The sequence below is a fragment of the Ursus americanus genome, chromosome 3 (genome assembly GCF_024610735.1).
Source record: "Ursus americanus isolate L20-20 chromosome 3, mUrsAme1.1.p, whole genome shotgun sequence".
Taxonomy (NCBI): domain Eukaryota; kingdom Metazoa; phylum Chordata; class Mammalia; order Carnivora; family Ursidae; genus Ursus; species Ursus americanus.
Genome location: NC_142129.1, coordinates 95,343,390 through 95,365,768, shown reverse-complemented (window position 1 = coordinate 95,365,768; position 22,379 = coordinate 95,343,390). Strand labels below are relative to the sequence as shown.

The 22,379-nt window shown below is 54.8% G+C and overlaps 1 protein-coding gene across 1 annotated transcript in view; it reads left to right on the top strand.

The window, feature by feature from the left end:
• The first annotated feature begins 288 nt into the window (after positions 1 to 288).
• Positions 289 to 22,379, top strand: part of TNS3 (tensin 3) — a 214,623-nt gene continuing 192,532 nt past the window's right edge. Inside the window, exon 1 of the mRNA XM_045793589.2 lies at positions 289 to 403. The gene's annotated coding sequence lies outside the window, so the exon portion shown is untranslated. The remainder of the gene's footprint in view (positions 404 to 22,379) is intronic.

Below are 22,379 nucleotides of genomic sequence, written 5' to 3'. Positions count from 1 at the left end.
ACGGAATGAATGAATGAACGAATGAATGAGTGAATGAATGAATGAACAACCAGTTTTGCAGGGATCAGGACTCCAACCTTCGCCCCCACCTGCGGCGCGTGAACGCTCGGAGCAGGGGCCTCCGAGTGGGTCCACCATTTGGCGGTCCTGCCGGAGCGGGTGGGGAGGCCCGAGGGCGCACGGGGGTGCGTGGGGGCGGGCCCGCTTGGCGCCCGCAGGGCCGGGCGCTGAGGCCAGGTGACCCGCGGCCGGGCGCGGCGGTGGCGATTGCCCGCGCCGCCTCGAGGGGGCCCTGCGGCGGGCGCGGCGGCGAGCCAGGAGGACGGCCCGCCCGCGCGCTGCTGCGCTTCTCGGCGCCCGGCTTGCTGCGGCCATCTCCCCGCGGGACCCGCCGCTCGCCCAGGTACGGAGCCGCGTCGCCGCCGCCCGCTTTGTTTCTGGCCGGCGCCCGCGACTGCGCGGCGGGCGCGGGGAGGTGCTCGGGGCGCGCGCGGGAGAGATCCGGTCCGGGATCCGGGGACCGGGCGCGAGACCCGCGGCGCGGATCCGGGGTCCGGATCCGGGTCCGGGGACGCGGCCGGAGTGGCACTGCGCGGCGGCGCCCGGCGGACTTCGCTCTCTGGGACGCGTCCCGAGACTGCAGGGCGGAGAGCTGAGCTCGGGGCCCTCTCCCGCTCTTGGGCGAGCAGGCTCCGTCCCCGTCCCCGTGCTGGGCGGGAGGCCCGCGTGTGGGGGGGTCCCTGGGCGCTCCCTCCTTCCGAAGGAGCAGGAACCGCGAGGGGGGCGCCCGGGGCCCGCGCCACCTGTGGCACGTGCCCCCTGGCCCGCCGGCGCGGTCGCTGACAAGCCGCCGGGGGGAGGGTCCGGGCGCGCTGGGCGCGGGCGGGGGTCTGCGTGCGGGTGGGCACCGCTGCCTGACAAGGGCGCTGGGGGCTTTGCTTGCAGTGATATGATTAGTGTGTGGCGGGAAGGGACTCCAGAGCTGCACTCGATTGATTCTTAGCGCCAGAGGGTGACCCCCACTCACCACCGTGGTTAATAGCAGCGCCCTGGGATTTGGGGCCAGCAGGGAGCACTGTTGAGGGTGGTCACCGCCCACTTACTGAGAAGCCCCCACCCTGAGGGGGTCCCAGTCCTTCACACACTTGGACTTTCGGGGGGGTGGTTCACTTCCTGTGACATGAATGAGTGAGCCTCCAAGACTCTAAAAATATAGGAAGAACAGGAACGTGCAAGTTTTCATTGCATTTATTGCATTCATATTAATATTGCATTATTATCTCATTGCCTAATGAAGCAGCCTTCAGAACCTGCCGTTTTGACATTCTGGGGTATTTGCTGTGTGCCCAGTGCTGTCTTTGAAGTGCTGTAGTTCTTGGCCCTTTGAAAGAGATTTGCTGTCCTGTGATTCTCCCCTCTTTAGGGCCAGGGAGGTTATATTTGCAAATCAATCAACAAGTATTAAGAAAGGCGTTTCTGTGGAGGGGCCTGGAGGGGCTCTGCAGCTGGAGGGTGGAGGGAGCAGGGCCGGGCTGCAGAGGATGAGGGGACCTTTGTGCACAGGGAGCTGACTGGGAACCGGCAGGAGGCCAGACTCCTGACCTCAGAGACAAAGTAATAGCATTTTACTTTGCAATCTTGCAAAGGAATGGTGACCTCAGAAACAAAGTATAGCGCGGTAAGAGCAAGTTCTTCTCGAGTGTTTGTGCTCAATGCTTTGCATGCGTTCATTCTGCCTTTCATCCAAATGGCAACCCTCAGAGGGAGCTGCGATTACTGCCCCATTTTACGGGTGTGCAAGCGGAGGCAAAGAAGAGGCTAGGTATCTTGTCAAAGTGGATGAATCGGGGTGGCGCAGCCCGGAGTCCTGCACTCCTGACCGAGTGGAGGCACATTCCCACCGCAGGTCCCTCAGCTGAGGTGCCAAAGCTCGCAGTAGCAGCAGATGAACCTCTGCAAAGCCCTGAGAAGGCAGAAATAGTAGCCCCTGGGAACTGTGTGCTTCTGGATGCAAATTGACTACGTTTACAAAGTGTAGCTTTGGCACCTAATGGCTTCAAATGGAGCAACTTGCAAATGCGACCCTGGGAGCTAAGGTCAGAGGGTCAAATATGTTCCAGCAGGGGATGTTGCTGATGGGGGGGGGGAGTGGGGGGTGTGTGGGGTGGGGGTGGTGTGTACAAAAAAAAGGCCTGAAGAAGGCAAAAGGCAAGAAAAGTTGGGGGAGAGAGCCCCAGAAGGGAAGGTTTCTGACCGGCTGGCTGGCCCATTTTACAGATGAGTAAATTGACAAATAGGGATCTGGATCAAACCTGTGGCTAGTGCCCTGGGTCTCCTGATCCTTCTCTAGGATCGGCCTGGCATAAACCACCACCATGCTGGGGGAAAGCCTTTTGTTCCCTCCCAACACCCTCTCTACCCCTGTGAGCTCCTGTGGGGGGGTGGGGGGCGGTGCAGGGCATTCCTGCTGGAGAAGCCACCAGCTTCCCCCAGCAGCGTTACCGTCCTGCGCCTGCCACCCAGTGGGTCCACGGCTCTCTCAGTGGGAGGCTTCCTTAGGGTGGCTCCCAGCCACGGGAGAGGCTCAGGGAGAGGCCTTGTTTTGTGGCTGGGCCCCAGGGTCCTCTCTGGGCAGCGGGAGCAGGGGTGGGGTGGGGTGGGGTCTGGAAGCTGTGCGGAGCCTGGACTACCCTAGAGCCAGCCGGTGCACCTAGAGACCGCTGTGCTCAGCTCTGGATCTGCAAAAAGCAGTCCTGGTTAGTGGGTTAGCTCAGTAGGTGTCTGGTGAAGCCAGAGCTGCTGTTGGTTCCCGGCAGTGAGCACGAGTGTGGGCAGCCATCACGGTCTTCAGAATGGTCTGGGGCCTCTGCAGTGTTCAGCAGCTGTGGTAGAGGTCCTTTTGAAACCCTCCTGGCCCAGCAGGGGGGCGGTGCGTGCTCAGGGACCTGGTATGGAAAGCCATCCCACTGCACAAAGGCATTGTTGCCACGCTGCCCCCCCCCCCCCCCCCCCCCCGCTTTGAAAACACCCGCGCATTCGAGGTCGCTTCCATCAAAGTGCAACTGAAAGGGACTTGGCTTCTCTTAGGGTCGGGAAATGTTACGAATCTGTTCTACTGTGTTGAGTCCTTAGAACTAAGGGCTGGGTCACCGCACCCCACAACTGTTCAGGCTGGGAAGTTACAACTTCTTGATGCCTGTTCCTTATAAAAGCAGGAAATGAGAATCTCCAGGTTTCTGGAAACTTCCTGCAGGACCCTGCTTATGGGGACAGGGTTTGGTGAACAACTACATCTCTCAGTGGGTCCGCTGGGGGTCCACCACATCCACAGAGGTGGGCCCTCCTGCAGGCACGTCGAGCTGTCCCTCTCCTCATGCCCTCGGGGACATCTAGGTCTTGGCTGTGTGCCTGGTGCTGGTGCAGCCCTGCGGAGTGTTCCGGAAACCCCCCTTCACAACCCCCCCCTGGGGGGGGGCTGCCTCTGCTGAATTAGGAGGAGGATGCCAGTGAAGGCGGGGATGACCATCACCTGGGGCCAACCTTAGAAGTGTCCCCCTGTGTCACTCAGGGCATGAGGGTCATTGGTGATGACCCCTACACATTTTTAAAGAGTTACATTAATTAAAAAAAAAGGTGGTGATCTGGTATTAATATATTTTGTCCCGAGTGGGCTAAATTAATGACAAATTTATGTTCAAGGAGTCTTGGTCAGTCATCAGGAAAATTCCCTTCAGTGGAGCATTCTCTCGTCAGGGAAGGGAGGTGCTCCTCCTCCTCCTCCACCAGCTCCGGGAGAGAAGCCTTTCCAAGGCATTCCTGGGCTGGGCAGGAAGCCTGGGAGCGTCCCCCCCCCCCCCCCCAGCTTCCCCCTGGGCCCAGCCTAGTGACCTTGCAAGAATGACGCCTTTTTCTGAATGCACAGCTGTGCTCACCGATGCAGGGCACTTGCTGGACAATATCTGATCTGCTCCCAACCTCTCAAGGCGTGGTTTTTGTCTGTGTTTTCCAGAATTGGGCCCTGAGACTCGGCGCACTTAACTAGCTTGCCCGTGTCATGGGGCTGGTGGGTCTGGGGACAGAGCCTGTCCAGCCTTGGCCTCCAGGGGCCGGAGCCTGTGAGTGGATGGGGTGGCATGGTGCTGGGAGGAGCCCTGGATTGGAACCCAGGCCCGTCTGCAATACTGGCACTTCTTCCTGAGACCACGGGTCCCCACGGTTCCCTGTGAGGGGCCGGCGAGGTGTCCCCAGCTGGCAGGGTTCCCTCCGCAGCTGCTTCCTCGGACAGGGAGCCTGTGTCTCTCTCTGCTTCTGTCTTCCTTCCTCCCTGAGCTCTAATTGTGGCACGTGGGGGCTCCCGCCTTCCTCTTCCTCTGCTCCGAAGAGATGATAACGCTCCCTGTACCCGTTGCAGCCCCGGCTTTGTTCAACATTAGGAGACGTCTGTGGGACCCTGTTCCAGCTTCTCCGGCCGGGCCGCGCCCGCGGGCACCATCCACGCCGCGCCCACAGGCACTGTCCAGGCCGCTGAGGGTCTCAACGGCACTCACTGCGCCCAGAGGCAGTGGCTGGGTGTGCCCGGGTGGCATTTCAGTGCAGACTTTCTGCAACTGGCCAGCAGCCATGAAACCACTGCCTGAGGTTTGGAAGACCCAGGAGCTCTGACAGCCGTGGGAGCAGGCAAGTGCTCTGGGGGCGCGGCGAGGCCTGTGTTGGCCTGTGACTGCTTTGCTCTTTGCAGAGTAGGTCTTGCCAGAGTCAGGACCTTGCTCCTGCTGCGGCCCACAGCTGCAGGGTGCCGCATGTCACTCATTGGGAGCGGGGCGGGGTGGGGGGGCAGGCCCACATCTGGCCTGCCAGCAAGGCGCCCTGGGGCCTGGCCAGCTATTAGCTGGGCGTCTTCGTTCTGTGCGCATTCCTCCCGGAGCTGGGGCCGAGCTGGAACAGCAGCGCTGGCTCCAGGAACAAAAGGGCTCCATTGACTCGGTCCTGGCCTTCCTCCCTCCTAATTCATCACCTCTCAGGGGTTTCCTGAGGCTCACTCCCTCCCCACTGGTGATTTTGGACGCAGATCAAAGGCGCGGTTCAGGCAGCCCGCTGGGAGGAAAGAGTGGGCTCTGGCGGCCACAGACTTGGGGTAAAGCTGCCCTTTGTCGCCGTGAGTGTCCTTGGGGTTCCCCACCTGCAGCCTGAGGCCTCGCTGCCCCTCGCGGGACTCATACCGGCAGGCCCTACAGGGCTGTTCTGTGTGACTCGTGGCGCTGGCTGTCCCTCCCTGGCCACTGCTGACTTGGTCCCGCTGAATGTCCATAGCCCCGGGGTCTCCGGCTGGAACACCGCTTCCTCATTCTTGGAGGCGCTATCTGATCCCCGACAGGGGCCAGCCCTGTGATAACCGGAGGAGGTGATGGGGCACCTTTGTCCTGGTGATCCGGGACAGGTGTGTTTCCAGTTCATCACTAAAAGATCTGAAGTGCCTGGTGGGCGGGGGTGTGGGGAACGGGCCGATCTGTGCTTCCCCCCCCCCCCGCTGGGCGGGGGGGGGCGGGGGGGGCGCTGAGTGAGGCCGGAGGGGCCCTTGGCCCGGTTAGGTGGCATTTTCTCCTGTCCCAGGCCCATGAGGGGAGGGGCACTTGTCATCTACGCTTCTGCTCGGGGTAGGAGAAGCTTCCCAGATAATGGAGCTCTGAGTTTCTTAAGCCAATTTTTGACTCTTTTCCTACAAAACAATTTTCTTGTGCTCTCTGCTGGCTGTAGACTTGGAGAAATGTCTTTCCGACGACAGCACCGCCCCAGAGGCCGTGTTTTCTTCGTGCACTTGATGCCACGTTCCGGCCATGCTTTTTGGGTTGACTGCGCCGCGATCCCGCGTGTCACTCTGTGCCCTGCACTTCAGCCCCAACACGGCAGTGACCGCATGTCCCCACCTGTAACTGCTTCTGTGCGCGCACGGGTGTTGATGGCAGCACGGCTCCCCACGACGTGGACGCGCAGTAACGTTCACGATGACCGTCTGCCCGATGGCCGTGCGCCACCTGCGTGCCCCCTTGCCTGGAGGTTCTTGAGCCAAGACTCTGGCTGCTCATATTCCTGGAAGGACTTCCAAGCCTGGCCGAGAGGTCAAAGAACACAAACTTTTTTTTTTTTTTTTTTTTTTATTGTGGTACAATGCATAGAATATAACATTTCCCATTGTAGCTATTTTCAAGTGTACAGGTCCGTGGTACTAAGCACATCTGTGTCGTGCTGGCAATGCCACCGTCCATCCCTGGATCCCTCTTCGTCTCGTGAAAGGAAAACTCTATGCCCATGAAACACTTACTCCCCTCCCCCGCCCCCAGTCCGTGCCCCCAGCCCTTCCCCCCCGCCCCAACTCTCTGGCTCCACGAGTGTGGGTCCTCCAGGGACCTCGTAGAAGTAGGGTCACACAGACTTTGTCTTTTTTGTGCCTTCTTGCCTTATTCCACTCACATCCTGCAGGTTCATCCACCCTGTGGCAGGTGTCAGAACGCCCTCCCGCTTTAAGGCTTGAATAATACTCCGTCGCATGGACGGCCCGCGGTTCGGGTGTCCGTTGTTGGGCACTCGGGCTGCCTGATGGTCTGGCTGTTGGGAGTAACACTGCAGGGAACAAGGATGCACGAGTGTCTGTTTTGAGCCGTGTTTTCACTCCTTTTGGGTGTACATCTAGGAGGGGACACAGACTTTTGGAAGCCCCCCCGTAAATTGCAGTGGAGAGAGCATGTGCTTACTGGAGCCTCGCTGTGTCCACCCGGTGTCCCTGAACGCCGGCACCCACGGGCTAAAAACCAGGCCTGCAGGCAAAGGAAGAGGGAGGCTTCTTACTAAGCTATTTTGACAGATCGTGTAAATGCTGTGATTAATGGAATGAGAAAGCAGGAAGAATGTCTTTCATTTAAAAAAAAAAGAGCCTTCAGGGTTGCTTGGTTTTATTTTCAATTAAAAGGGTCTGATTTTGTTTCTGGAGAATGGTTTTAATTTGGATAAATAGTTCAGTGTGGGGACTGCGTGCCGGAGCCCAGGATCTATGAGTGCAGTTACCCAGAGTTCCCTCGGCGGCTGTTCGGAGGAAACACGGACCTGGGCCCCGCGTTGGCCCGGCAGTGGCAGTGAGCATCCTGTGCTGAGGAAGGGGTGGCGGGGGGGAGGCAGTCCTCCTGACTGGTGCGCAGGACCTACGGGGGGCCGGTGGCCTCCCTGAGACCAAGGGGCCCGAGCCTGGTGGTGGTCGCTGGTTAATTTTTATCCTCCAGGAATGTGTTCACAGCCTCACGTCGGGAATGCCAACGAGCAGGCCCTCGCCCCAGCCCGCTTCGCAGCTGGACCAGATTTACTGGCATCTTTTCCAACGCGGGCATTTGAATCATTGGTCAGTTTTGGAGGATGCAGAGAGGGAGACATTCTTACAGGCTATAGGCGACTTGGATTATGGAAGCTTCTGAGGCCAGGCTGGCTTCAGGCCCCGGCACGGGGCTCTCTAAAGGCTGGGCCTCCGTGCCTTCTTTCCAAGGAGCTTGAATTTGGATCTCAGAATCGGACTGAGGCCGGGCAGGGAGGAAGTCCTGGGGGTTCTGGGGAAGGAGCCCTCTGGTGGAGGCACTGTGGGCAGAGGCCCAGGCAGTAACCTCCTGGTGTGTCTCTGGGGCAGGGACGGGGTTGAGGAGGGCAGAGGGAATAAGATGGCACAGGATGGGGCATCCGCTTGTTAAACTAGGACAGGTGTCAAAGTCTTCGCTCTCCATGCTGTTTAACCAGTGGGAGGGGAGGTCTGCGGTCGGTGCTGGCACCTCCTGGGGGACCGTGGGAGCTCTAAGGTGCACGGAGAGCTGCCCCAGATTGTCCCCCAGCAAGTGCAGCTGCACAGGAGGGAGGGTGGGCAAGGTGGCTGGGGACTGTGCACCTGGGAGGAATCCTGGCCCTCTGCATCAGGGGGAGGACCCTCAGCGTGGTGGAGGAGAGCTGCGGGCCAAGCAGGTGTGCAGCGGGTCTGCATCCTGGGCCTGCGTCCCGGACTGCCCTGCTGGCAGGTGGAGAGGTAACCCGAGGCACACGGGCCCCTGGCAGAGGGCACTTCTCAGCATAATGGATAGTAAAGTCTCTGGGTTGGGGAATGGGGAGGATCTGTGGGGAAGGAGGGCCTCGGCACACAGGGTCCTGGCCCGCTTCTGGGCAGGCAGGTCGGGGACCAGTGCCCCAAGGGAGGTCTGATGCCTGGCCTCATCCTTTGGAGGCTGTGCCTGTTTGGGACCGCGTGGACAAGCGTCGGTAGCATCCAAGCCCCGTTTTCTGGAGCAGCCCCGGTGGCTCCCTGTGTGCCCCTCAGAGACCCTCCCGGTGGCCCACCTGCCAGGCTGTGTTGTTAACCGGAGGAGACGTTGGGATGAGTTTGGGGAAGTGACAGAGTCAATTTCTCTTGTCCTTACCCCTCCCCACCCCATGTACATAGGAAGGCCCAGGGTACAGGTCACCTGGAAAGGTACAGTTCGCTTTCACAGCATTTCAGCTGTTGCTGAAGGTGCTGGCCCCGAACGCTGTCCCCACACTGCTGCGGGCTGCTGTCCTCACCCCGCCTGAGCACCCGCGGCCTCCTCCACTCCAGGTGTGAGAGAGTGCCCGGCCACCACGGGGGCGACTTGGTCAGAGCTTCCTCCGAGCCTCCTCGGGGGAGGAACACGTCCTATGTTCCGGACCTGTGGGACTGAGCTCAGCTCTGCAGCCCAGAGCGTTCAGTGGGGTCCCGGGCCCAGCTTCGGGTGTTTGGTGCCAAGCTGGGGTTGGGTCACTGGGCTGGAGCTGTCAGAGCCTTTGGCCAATGGTGAGCTCTCTTGTTTGCTCTGCATTGACTTCGGGGCTGACTGCCTGCCTTCCATTTGTCTGAGCCTCTCGTTTCTGCTGTGTTCAGCCTGGCGTCAGACCCGTGTGCTTTGAGGACATCCGCATGTCCGTGTCCTGTGCTGAAGACAGAGGAGGCCCTTGGCTGGACACTGCTGGCTGTTTACTCCAGTTGTGGACCCGGGACTGTCCCGGCGCTGCTCTGCACCGTCGCTGAACACGCGGCAGGGGGAAGGGGGCACTAAGGACGCTCCCTGGTGACAGCATGCGCTGGGGGTCTTCTGGGGACCGTCCAGGTGTCATTTTCCTCCCTTGTTGTTCTTTAGCTATTTAGCCTGGGGAGGAGCCTCAGTCCAAACGAAGTGTTTCCCTCCAGTCTAGCCCCTACCTCCCCTGACATGCAGCTGGGAAGGGGGTGGGCTGCAGGCCCGACTAGCACAGCCCCCTCTGCCCTTCCTGATGCCCTCTGGGGTCAGGAGTCTCTCGCTCCTCAAAGCGAGCTCTTCCAAGGACAAGACCCAAGGCTGCTGCTTTCATCTCTGCTAAGATAAGAGCTTTCAGGGTTAGCTGGGTGCCTTTGGGCCGGGCGCTTGCTGCCTGGAGCCTCTGTGCCGTCCCCGCGCCTGCAGGCTGCCCCGCACGCATCACAAACCGAGGACACAGTTCCACGCCCACATGGGAACATTCTAGAAGCTGATTCCTCACTGAGAGAGAGGGACGTGCTTGCACGTTTCCCCAGGGTTTCAGTAAGTTTTCCAGGCCCACCACTTCTTTTTTTCTGGAAGGTTCTCTTTGCAATGTACTCCATTAACTTTCAGGTGAGGTCCCTTGACGCTTCTCTGACAGACTTGAGAATCTAGCCCACTGTTATTTTCTTGGAAAACAGCCACATTTCAAGTTGTCCTGTTAGTGAAAGTTGCCAGTAAGTGCCCGCTAGGAATCTGCGCAGACTCCCTGACGAGAGGAGCCAACACTGTCCTCTGCTCGGAGCACAAAAGAATGTTCTCTTTGGACAGAGCAAGTGGTGGGGTTTTCTTGCAGCCCGCACTGTAAAAATGGCGAGAATTATTTCCTTTGTCTTCCGCCCAGAATGGTCCAGTGTTGATGCACACTCACCAGGATGTGTGATCTCTTGTCTAATATTTAAACGAGGGTTTTGTTCTTGGAAAAGTGCTGGGCACCCAGCAGATCCCTGTGGGGACGAGAGTGGCCTGTCCCGCTTACCGGCTTTCTATCCCGCCAGCCCAAGGTCACGTTCACAAAAATCTTTCTTTGGGACTGAGTGCATTTGAAAAATAAATAAATACATAAATAAAAAACAAATTGTCCATTAGCCATTTGTATGTCTTCATTGGAAAAGTGTCTGTTCATATCTTCTGCCCATTTTTTGATTTATTTGTTTCTCGTGTATTGAGTTTGAGAAGTTCTTTGTAGATTTTGGATACCAGTCCTTTATCTGTAGTGTCATTTGCAATATATTCTCCCATTCTGTGGGCTGCCTCTTAGTTTTTCTGACTGTTTCCTTGGCTGTGCAGAAACTTTTAATCTTGATGAAGTCCCACAAATTCATTTTATCTTTTGTTTCTCTTGCCTTTGGGGATGTGTCATGAAAAAGGTTGCTTTGGCCGATGTCGTACAGGTTGTTGCCTATGTTCTCCTCTAGAATTTTGATGGATTCCTGTCTCACATCGAGGTCTTTCATCCATTTGGAGTTTATTTTTGTGTATGGTGTGAGAGAGTGGTCAAGTTTCATTCTTTTGCATGTAGCTGTCCAATTTTCCCAGCACCATTTATTGAAGAGACTGTCTTTTTCCCACCGGATGTTTTTTCCTGCTTTATCAAATATTAGTTGCCCAAAGAGCCGAGGGTCCATTTCTGGGCTCTCTATTCTGTAAGATATGAACAGACACTTTTCCAATGAAGACATACAAATGGCTAACAGACACATGAAAAAATATTCAAAATCATTAGCCATCAAGGAAATTCAAATCAAAACCACACAGAGATACCACCTTACGCCAGTTAGAATGGCAAAAATAGACAAGGCAAGAAACAACAATTGTTGGAGAGATTGTGGAGAAAGGGGAACCCTCTTACATTGTTGGTGGGAATGCAAGTTGGTACAGCCACTCTGGAAAACAGTGTGGAGGTCCCTTAAAAAGTTAAAAATTGAGCTACCCTATGATCCGGCCCTTGCACTACTGGGTGTTTACCCCAAAGATACAGACGTAGTAAAGAGAAGGGCCATATGCACCCCAATGTTCATAGCAGCAATGTCCACAATAGCTAAATCGTGGAAGGAGCCGAGATGCCCTTCAACAGATGACTAGATTAAGAAGTTGTGGTCCATATATACAATGGAATATTACTCAGCTATCAGAAAGAACGAGTTCTCAACATTTGCTACAACATGGACGGCACTGGAGGAGATAATGCTAAGTGAAATAAGTCAAGCAGAGAAAGAACTATCATATGATTTCTCTCATCTGTGGAACATAAGAACTAGGAAGATTGGTAGGGGAAGAAAGGGATAAAGAAAGGGGGGTAATCAGAAGGGGGAATGAAGCATGAGAGACTATGGACTCTGAGAAACAAACTGAGGGCTTCAGAGGGGAGGGGGGTGGGGGAATGGGATAGACTGGTGATGGGTAGTAAGGAGGGCACGTATTGCATGGTGCACTGGGTGTTATACGCAACTAATGAATCATCGAGCCTTACATCGGAAACCGGGAATGTACTGTATGGTGACTAACATAATATAATAAAAAATCATTAAAAAAAAATTGTCCAAATTCTGGAGAGTTGTTTCCATCCGCGTCATGCTACGCGTGGTGCCAGAAACCCACAGCTTGCTGTTGGAAGGAGAAACGGGGGAGGTGACAGCAACTGGCCATGTTGGCCCGTCTCTGAACGGACAGCAAGCCTCTGGAGGCCCGCGGTGTGACTCTGCCACCTGCCTCTGTTTCCCGAATGTGCTGTTCTGGTCCCAGCCTGGTGAAGGACATGGCGCGTGGCTGAGAACGGGCAGCTCTCATCTGCTCATTCCCTCCTTTTCTTGCACCTGACATTGACCCAGTGCTGGCTGTGTCCCAGGGGCTGGTGTCACTGTGCTGTGGGAAGGGGGCAGCAGGGTCCACCGGCTTGCTGGCTGGGGCAGCCTGGACATGGCAGGAAGGGCTGCCAGGGGCTGACCCTCCACGGTGGTGTGTTCCTTGGAGCCCCTGGCGCTGCCACTGCCTGGCTGGCCTACCCTTCCCAGCAGGTCCCAAGAGGAGTCCCCAGGCCCCACGAGTTCCCAGTGCACGCAGAGGCCCCACGGGGGCTGACAGCAGTAGGGGCCAGACCACGGGGGGAGCTCACAGCTTTTCTTGTTCTTTGGGCTGCGTTTGGGCTGTCACCTGCCCCGCTGGCCACTAGCCAGAGGGATTGGAGAGAGCGAGTCCTCTCTGCACCTGCCCCTGCGGACCTGTGCAGTTCGCCTCAGACACATGCACCCCTGCTCATTCCACTGTGGCCTCTGTGTCCCAGGGACTGAAGGTCCAGCCTGGGGCTCTTTTTTTAATGTTTACTTAGTTCTTTTCTTATGAAGTGTAGTTGACATACAACATTATGTTAGTTTCAGGCAGACAACATAGTGTTTCAGCATTTATAAGAGTTACAAAGAAAACAGCACTATAAATCTAGATACTGTCTGTCACCATACAAAGTGGTTACATATTATTAATTATATTCCCTAGGCTGTATATGGTATACCCTTTTTTTTTTTTTTTTTTTTTTTTAATAAGGGCACATTTGTAACTTTTAATCCCCTTCCCCACCTCCCTTCTTTCTGGCAAATACCAGATTGTTCTCTTTGTGTCTGTTTATGTTTTTTTTTTAATTCCGTATGTAAGAGAAATCATATGGTATTTATTTTCTCTGAATGACTTATTTCACTTAGCATAACATCTTCTAGGTCCATCGATGTGGTTCAAATGGTAAGATACTATTCTTTTTTGATGGCTGAGTAATACTCCATCATGTATGTATTCCACACCGTCTTTATCCACTCAGCTATCAAGGGAATTTTAGGTTGCTTCCATATCTTGGCGATTGTAAATAATGCTGCAACAACACAGGGGTGCATATATCTTTTCAAATCAGTATTTTTGATTTTTGGGTAAATAACCCAGTAGCAGAACTGTTAGATTGTATAATTCTATTTTTAATTTTTTGAGGAACCTCCATACTGTTGTCCACAGGGGCTGCACCAGTTTGCGTTCCTACCAACAGTGCGCGAGGGGCCCCTTTCTCCGCGTCCTCGCCAACACCTGCTGTTTCTTGTCTTTTCAATTTTAGCCATTCTGGTTTGGATTTGTATTTCCTTGATGCTGAGTGATGTTGAGCATCTTTTCATGTGTCTGTTGGCCATCTGGATGTCTTCTTTGGAAAAATGTCTATTTGGGTCCACTGCCCATTTTTAATTGGGTTATTTTATTTCTTTTTTTTTTTTTTTTTGGTGTTGGGTTATGTAAGTTCTTTACATATTTCAGATACTAACGCTTTATTGGACGTGTCACGTGTAAATATCTTCTCGCACTCCCTCGGTTGCCTTTCCCTTCGTTGACGGCTTCCTTCAGGGTGTGAAAGCTTTTTAGTTTGATGCGGTTTGTTCAGTTTAGCTTTGTCGCCCTTGCCTCAGGAGACTGGTCAAGTCAAGATCGCTGAGACCAACATAAAGAACTTACTCCCCTAGGCGCTTTAGGGTTTCAGGTCTTACTCTCAGGTCTTTAATCCATTTTGAAATTATTTTTGTGGCTGGTGTAAGAAACTGGTCCAGTCTCATTCTTCTGCATGTGGCTTTCCTGAACACCGTTTGTTGAAGAGACTTTTCCCCACTGTATATTGTTTCCTGCTTTGCCATAGAATCCTTGACCCCGTAGCTGTGGGTTTATTTCTGGGGTCTCTGTTCTCTCCCATTGATGTGTTGGTTTTTGTGCCAGTCCCACCCTGTCTTGATGGTCACAGCTTTGTTGCTATTACTGTAGCTTTGTACACTTTGAAATCAGGGATGTTGGTACCTCCAGCTTTGCTTTTTCTTAAGATTTCTTTGACTCTTAGGGGTCTTTTGTGGTTCCAAACACATTTTAGGATTCTTTGTTCTAGTTCTGTCTGTGAAAAATGCTGTTGGTATTTTGATAGGGATTGCGTTGAATCCGTAGATGGTTTGGGGGAGTTTGGACATTTTAACTATAGTAATTCATCCAGTCTGTTAGCATGAAATATCTTTCTGTTTATGTGTGTCATGTTCAGTTTCTTTCATCAATGTCTTATGGTTGTTAGTGTACAGATCTTTCACCGCCTCGGTTATATTTATTCCTGGGTATTGTAAATGGAATTATTTTCTTAATTTCTCTTTTTGATAACTTGTTATTGGTGTATAGAAATGCAACAGATGTCTGTATGTTAATTTTGTGTCCTGCGACCTTAGGATTCATTCATTAGATCTGATAATTTTTTGGTTGAAGTCTTCAGGGGTTTCGATGTGTAATATCATGTCATCTGCAAGTAGTGACAGTTTGACTTCTTTTCCAGTTTGGATGCCTTTATTTCTTTTTCTTACATAATTGCTGTGGCTAGGGCTTCCAAAACTATGTTGAATAAAAGTGGTGAGAGTGGACATCCTGTCTTGTTTCTGGAAACGCTTTTAGCCTCGCACCATTGATGTTCACTGCGAGCTTCTCAGACATGGCTTTTATTATGTTGAGGTATGTTCCTTCTGTACCCACGTTGTTGAGAGGTTATATCATAAATGGATGGTGAGTTTTTCTACATCTATTAGGATGACCACATGATATTTATCCTTCGTATTGATTTTTTTTTTTAAAGATTTATTTGTTTTTTTGAGAGACAGTGAGTGCATGCACCACAGAGGGGAGAGGCAGAGGGAGAGAAACAGACTCCCCGCTGAATGCGGAGCCCAACACGGGGCTTGATCCCACGACCCTGAGATCATGACCTGAGCTAAAATCAAGAGTCGGTCACTCAACCTGCTGAGCCACCCAGGCGCCCCATAGCTTTTGTATTGTTAATGTGGTTTATCCCATTGACCGGCTTGCAGATGTCAAACCATCCTTGCATCTACGGAATAAATCCCACTTGAGCATGGTGAATGATTCTTTTAACGTATTGTTGAATTTGGTTTGCTGTATGTTTTTGAGGATTTTGGTGTCTTTACTTATCAGGATTATTAATTCATCATTTTCATTAATTTCATCATGTGTCTTTGGTTTTGATATCAGGGTCATTTTGGCCTCATAGACTCAATTTGGAAGCATTGCTCTCTCTTCTCTTCTTTGGATTTGGGAAGGGTAGGTACTAACTCTTCTTAAAATGTTTGGGGAGAATTCACCTGTGAGGCTGTCTCATCCTGGACTTCTGTTCTTTGGGAGTTTTAAAATTACTAATTTCATTACTTGTAATGGATTACTTGTAATCAGTCTGTTCAGGTTTTCTATTTCTTCCTGATTCAGTCTGGGAATTTTGTGTGTTTCTGGGAGTTTGTCCATTTCTTCTAGGTTTTCCAGTTTGTTGGTATATAGTTGTTCATAGTAGTGTCTTCTGATCCTTTGTATTTCTGGGTATCAGTTGTAAGTGCTTTTCTGTTTTTATATATTTGCGTGCTTCCTTTTTTTCTGGACGAGTCTGGCTAGAGGTTTATTGATTTCGTTTATACTTTCAGAGAAGCAGCTGTTAGTTTCATTGATCTAATTTTTTTTAGTCTCAGTTTCATTTATATCCACTCTCATCTTTATTATTTCTTTCCTTCTACTAACTTAGGGTTTTGTTTGTTCTTTGTGTAAAGTTAGATTGTTTATTTGGGAGTTTTCGTGTTTCTTGAAGTCGGCTTGTCTTGCTCTAAACTTTCCGCTTAGAACTGCTTTTGCTGCGTCCCATAGATTTTGGACCACTGTGTTTCCAATTTTGTTTGTCTGGAGTGGGTGCAGCCTGGGGGGTTCCTGTGTGCCCTTCACTAGGGCCATCTTGGCAGGTCTGCCAGAGTGGTGTGGGTGTGGTCCTGAGGATACTGGGGTGCACTGTGCGGAGGCTGTCTTGGCGGGACAGTTGGCACCAGACTGGGTGTGGGCCAGGGGCTCCTGGTGTGAGCGTCACTCGGTTTACCTTGGTGGATCAGCTGGCCCTGGAGCACGTGGAGGCTGGGTGTGTCCCAGGGCAAGCTGCACCAGGGCTCCAGGGCCAAATGGCTGCCTTGGTGGGATGGCTGCAGCTGGTGTGGGTTAGGGGCCTGGGTTTGCTGGGGGGTCCTAGCAGGGCTGGCAGAGTGCCTGGACCCTGCTCACATCTGCACTAAAGGTAAAGGGGGACGTAAGAAATGGTCCTGGATGGTGCCTCCAAGCCTGGAGAGAGTTTCCGCATTCCTCGCCTATTTGGCCAAGGTTGGGGTTCGGAAGTGAATTTCCTTCCCTGACAGCCTCATTGCCCTTCAAGCCGGGTTTCTCCCTGTGTCCCAGGGCAGGGAGTGTGCGCTGGGTCCCCTGGTCACCATGTCCCTGTGCTGCTCTCTGTGCAGTCCCTCTGTTCGCACGGCCCTTGGTTCTTCTCTAGGAGGCATTGTTCTGTGTGCAGGGTAGATGCGGTGTGTCTATGGAGGGGGTGAGTTCAGAGTCTCCCACGGTGCCCTCTGGGCCCCAGTGATCTCCTAACCCACAGAATTATAATTTATATTTTCATAATTTCATACCCGGCTGAGTTCCCAAAAGGATTTGAAAAGCAAGCAGAAATAGATATAGCAGGATGAAAAAAAAAATGGCATGACCAAGAGAAACTAAAGATCTGACGAGACCGTGGAGCCCATGGAAAGTGGGCATCCGGTGGGTTCGCCACAAAGCCCTGGGGACTGTAGCGATTTGGCCGGGAGCCTCCTGGAAGCTGCAGAGTAAGGGAAGCAATGGTTTTCAGTAGTTTCATTGTATCCACGGAATACAACACCCTGAGTTACAAGAAACAGCATGAACAGAACCAAGTACATTACTCCGGAGAGCAGAGATGTTTCTGAGACGGAATCCTGAGGGAAATGCCTCTGGGTGGGAGGATGGGGGGCTCGACCACACCGAACACCCGACACAGAGGACAGGTGGAGCATGCGGTCTCTAAGGCCCTCGGTGGCGGCCACGGGCATGGGCACAAAAATGCAGGTCCGTAGGAGGAAACTTCCAAGGGATCCAAGTATCCATGGCATTGCCCTCGGACTACAGGGGAACGGACTCAGGCCCACAAAGGTGGCCATGACCATCCCCCCCTGCTGTGCGCTCTGAGCGGGGTCTGCCCACGACGGCTTCCCCGGGGCACCGTGGGGGCCACACTGCAGCGATTTTTTTTTTTAAAGATTTTATTTATTTATTTGACAGACAGAAAGACAGCCAGTGAGAGAGGGAACACAAGCAGGGGGAGTGGGAGAGGAAGAAGCAGGCTCCCAGTGAAGGAGCCTGACGTGGGGCTCGATCCCAGAATGCTGGGATCATGCCCTGAGCCGAAGGCAGACGCTTAACAACTCAGCCACCCAGGCGCCCCCACACTGCCGCGATTTGACAGAAACGGGCTCCCACGCTGCTGGCCTGTGAGTCCTCGTGGACTCTCTCTGCCTCTGAAGCCGAGTGCGTGTTCTCCCGGGGAAGGAGCCGCCCGTCCAGGGAGCAGGCGCTGGCCACGTGTGTAGCGTGTGGCGGGTGACCGGGCAAGACAATGCCACACTTCCTGTGGATCATAATTAAGTTAAGTTTACAAGTTTAAGCATGCGGAAGTACGTATAGCAGGATTAAGTATTTATTTATTTTTTGAAATGCATGACCAAGAGCCGCGGTTTGGGCAAGACTGCGTTTCCCTCTCGCTTGAAAATGTAGTGGCCAAGTTAAGTTGTTCTGACAGCATAAAACACAGAGCATCCTGAAGACCATACGAGGAAAGGCGAACTTTCTCCCTGATGGTTTTCCGATCCGTTGCATGGTGAAATGCTAACCTACGGATATACTGGGTTAAATAACAGACATCTTGACAGTGAGGCTCACCCGTTTCTTTGAGACGCAGCTGCCGTGGAACCGGTAGCTCCCGACGTGGCTTGCGTGGCGTGTCCGGCAGGCAAGGCAGGTGCACGGGTGTCTGGATGTGCTGACACGGGGCCGACGCGGCCACTGGTCCTTGGGGACATGTGCCGTGTCTCCGATGGCCGGCTCTGTCCTATGCCCGGGCTCAGGTGTGGCCCCTGTCCCATGGGAGCGGCAGGTGGCAGAGCCATGTCCCCAAGCACCGTGAACTTCGGGGCCTGCGTCCTGGGCACGTGATACAGTGGTTGTAGGTTCTCACTTGGCTGCTGGGGAGGCCGGGGGGTGGGGTGGTAGACGTCCTTGGGAATCTTGGAGGTGGGGGGACCTGCTGTTCTGGGCATTCCCCCCCTGCCCCCCAGTTTCCAGTGAAGCTTTAACATAGAGTGGCCAGTGCCGCCTTCCACTGGCCACTTTGGCCATGTTGGCCACGTTCTTATTTGTTGATTTGGGTGGCAGGCCAAGGGGGGAGAGGGTCCCCAACACGGATCAACAGGACTTTCCTGCAGGGACATACTTTCTGGGCACCTCCAAGGCCGACCCCCCCTGCGTGGGACCCCCTCGGGAGACATGGTCAGATCATCCAGCCCCACGGTGGCCTCGCTGTGTGACCCTGGCCATGGAGTTGACCCCCAGTGTCCTCATGGTGGTGGTGTGATGTCTTGGTGAAGTCACACGGAGGTGAGCCCACAGTTCCAGGGAGCAGATACAGAGGTCAGAAGTTAGGGGTTGGCCTGGGGGGACACTTGTGGCTGAGGGAGGAGCGGGTTTGGGGTGCTGAGCTGGTTCATCTGGGGGCAGACTGAGTGGAGGCAGGGGCTGTGGGGCTCCTTTGGGGAAGTGGTGGGAGCTGGAGGGAAGTCTGCGGTGGGGACGGACCTTTCAGGGGCTCCCTGGGGGTGGCTTATGGAAGGGTCGTGATGCCAGGAGGTGTGACAGGAGCCTGTGGGGTTGGGGCAGGTGACTCACGGAAGCAGAGTCCTGGGATGCAGAGCTGTAGACTCGAGGCCGCCGGTGCAGCACGGGGCCGGGGTCCAGGCCCGGGTTTCTGGTGGGGGCCCGGTGTGTGTGTGTGGACAGCCGCTGTCTGAGGTTCGTGGCTTCATCAGATGGCCAGGGCACACATGAGGACACAGGGACACTGGGGCATGGGGTCAGCAGCCGCCAGGCCTGGTTCCTTCGAGTCCTGTCTGCTCCTGTTCTTGTCCACCTGAGCCTTAGTTTCCCCAACTGTACAACGGGGTGACTGTCACTGTACCGGTTGTGTTTACCAACACAAGATATCCCCGGGGCTACAGGAAGAGGCTTTCTGAGCGGGAACTCTGTACACCCTAGGGTGAGTGTGGTCCTTGTTTGTGTTAGGGCTTGCTTCCTTGAGAAAAGGACTTACGAAAATTCTGGAACATTCTGCAGAGCAGAAGAAATGTAGCCTTAGAACCGTCGTGCGGGATTTCACCTCTCCAGGTGTGCGCTCTTTGCTTCTCTGCCTCTGTCCACCCCCGTGCCCCCGTGCCCTCTCCCTGCTGATCGCGGAGCCAGCTTCCCCTCCCTGCACACGTGCTGTGCACCCCCTGGCACAGGCACTGGGCTCGCATGATCGCAGGATCGCACCCCAATGGTGACAGCTCTTCTCTGATGTCCCCTCCCCATGGCTGCGCTGTGTCCGGAGTTCCTCGTAGGTGTGTTAGGATCGGGGTCCTAGCACGGCCCCAGCGCACCGTCCATCCACTGGCAGCTCTCTCCTCTGTGGCTGAGGATGCTGGGCGGAGGGTGGAGGGCCTGGGAAGGGGACACGGGGGCAGAGATGGCCTGGGTGGGAGCAGCCTCCCAGCCCCGGTGCTCTGATGCTGGGGCAGTCAGGTGTCAGGCTCTTGATGCTGATGGAAGCCTCGGCAAGGAGAGTGGGTTGGTGGTCCTGGCTTGCTGGGTCGTGGTGGTTATTACCGCGAGAAGGGCAGCTCCCTGTCCCTGCCTCGGGGTCTGCATTCTTGGTGCACAGCCCTGGGATCTGAGTCACTGCTCTGCCAGGAAGTCCTTGGAGCTCACCGGTGGCCCGCGTCATCATGCTGCTTCTGCTGTCCTGGGGGACCTCTGCTCCCGTTACTAAAATCTGAGCATGTGTCCCCGGTGTCGCGTATTTACGGAAGAATGCGCTCCCTGTGGAAGCGAAGTGAGAGCCTCTGTGCGTGGAATTGGGCATTTGCTTCTTGGGGGTTCCTCAAGTGCCCATGGGGGAAGTTTGGGCTCTGGTGGGTTTCTGATCCTTTCCCCAAGCTCTGGTCCATGGATGGGCTCCTGAGTTTCCTGCAAAGCCCCCTCCCGCCCCCTGGCTTGGACATAACTTCCAACCCTGTGAGGAGGTTCCAGAACTGGCTTTTCCTGCTGGGTGTGTGCAGGGGGACGGAGAGGTCAGGGCAAGGAGAGAGGCCACCTCCCTGTCCTTTCTCTGTGCTGAGCGGGCGTTGGTTGGGGTGGTTCATCCCGACTTCTGCAGGGAGGAAACAAGAGCCCTTGAAACTTGCAAGCAGGTGAAGCAGAGGTGGCAGGAGCCCCGCCTCCGGAGGAGGCAGGATGAAAGCCTGGCGCCCTTTCCCGGGCCCACACCCCGCCTCACCGCAGGGGAGGGGTGCTCGGTGGGTCTGAGCTTTCAGGTTGGGGCTGACAGACGTTTCTGGGGAAGCTTGGGGCACCCAGAGTCGGGGAGCGCCTGGGGCTGAGGGCGTGGATCCTCTGCGGGGAGCGTGCAGTCAGCCTGAAAGGAGCCCAGGCGGGGAGCTTTGCTTTTTGCTGCAGGCTATGAAAAGCAGAGGAAAACAGTGGGAGGGAGCTGAGACCACGCTCCTGGCGGGGATTGTGGGGAGCTGGCCCAGCGCCGCTTTGATCCTGGGTGCCCTGGGCCTGCTGCAGCTTGTAGCACATTCCCGTCCCCCTTTCATGTCAGGAACTCGCTCTGAGGATGCAGGCACTTCTCCCATCTTGTCTGTAGGAAGCACTCCCCCGCTCCGCAGGGGAGGACTCGCCTGGGGCCGTGTCCATGCGGGTGGGAGTGGGCCAGAGGCAGACAGACAGACAGACAGAAGAGATGTCCTGAGGGCCTGGCCAGCTCACCGTCCACCTCCTCCCCAGACCTTCGGAAAAATAGGGTGCTCTTCCTGTTTGTTGGCATTCTCTGGAAAATTCCATGCTGCAGGCTTCTGAGTGCTAGATGCCATCCCTCGGTTCATGCTCCACAGCCTCGCGGGTGGAAGCAGTCTTTGTGGGAGGCTTTGCCCAAGGATTTTCGTGGCATCCCTGCCAGCTCCTACTGAAAGCTAGCAGCCGGCCCAGTTGTGACGGTTCAAAGACAGGAGGATTCTGTACATGTCCAGATGCCCTTAACCCGCCCAGTTGCTGGTGGGTGCTTGCAGAAAGGAAGCGGGATGAGAATAAGGTGGCATTTTTGGTCCTCAAACATTGTGGATATTCATTTCCCATTTTTGAAAGATGAAAAGATGGAAGACTTGTGCGGGGTGGAGGATTGGGTTAAAAAGCCCGCGTATGGGTGAAAAGGTCACTTTGTGAGCTCAGAGCAAGCAGGAGCGAGGGGTGGTCAAGGCAACGAAGGTCCCTGCTTGCGGAGGGCCCTGTGGGGCGGGGTGGCCATCCCGCATTCCTCTTTCACTGTTAGGAAGAAGCCCTGGAGAGCGGACAGCCTGCCCCTCTCTTGAATAAGGGGCTTGAAACTTTCCCAGACACATCGGAGCCTATGGTTGGCTCCAGACCTTTCCATTGAGGATGTTCACAGGAGGCTCGGGGCCTCTGGATCAGGGGTCCATCACAGCTGTCCGTCCCCTGCCCACTCACCCCACCGAGCATCCCCGTGACGACTCCGGATGCTCTGGGATGGGCCGTGAGCAGGACATGGCCTCGGACGGGCCAGGGGAGGTGCTTTCCGAGGGTCATGGCTGCCAATGTCCAGGACGCGGCTGTGAGAACCGCCAGGGGACCCCCTCAGGGCCACCAGCTTCCGTTTCACGAAATAAAAAGAAATTTTAAAACCTCACATTTTGATTTAAAATCTTCTCCAGGATCTCCCGCAGAGCCACTGGCTAGTGGCCCATCTGTGGGGTTTATTTTATAGGAGAGGGTCCCGGGGCTCAGGAAGATCAGTGCACATGCTTTGCACACACAGCACTGCCCGACTGCCTCCCGCTTTGTACGTGCAAGTGTGTGCCTGTATTTGTACGTGCGGGTGTCGCGCCTACCTGTATGTGCGCGTGCCCGCAGACATGCACACGCAATGCTGTGTATATATGTGCACACGCATGTGTGCATGCGGCTACGCGTGTCCCCTGGCACGAGTGCATGCAGCTGTGTGTAGACACGCGGGTGTCCCCTTGCACGTGTGCGTGGGTCCGTGTGCACGCGTCTGCGTGGCGTGGATCTCTGGAA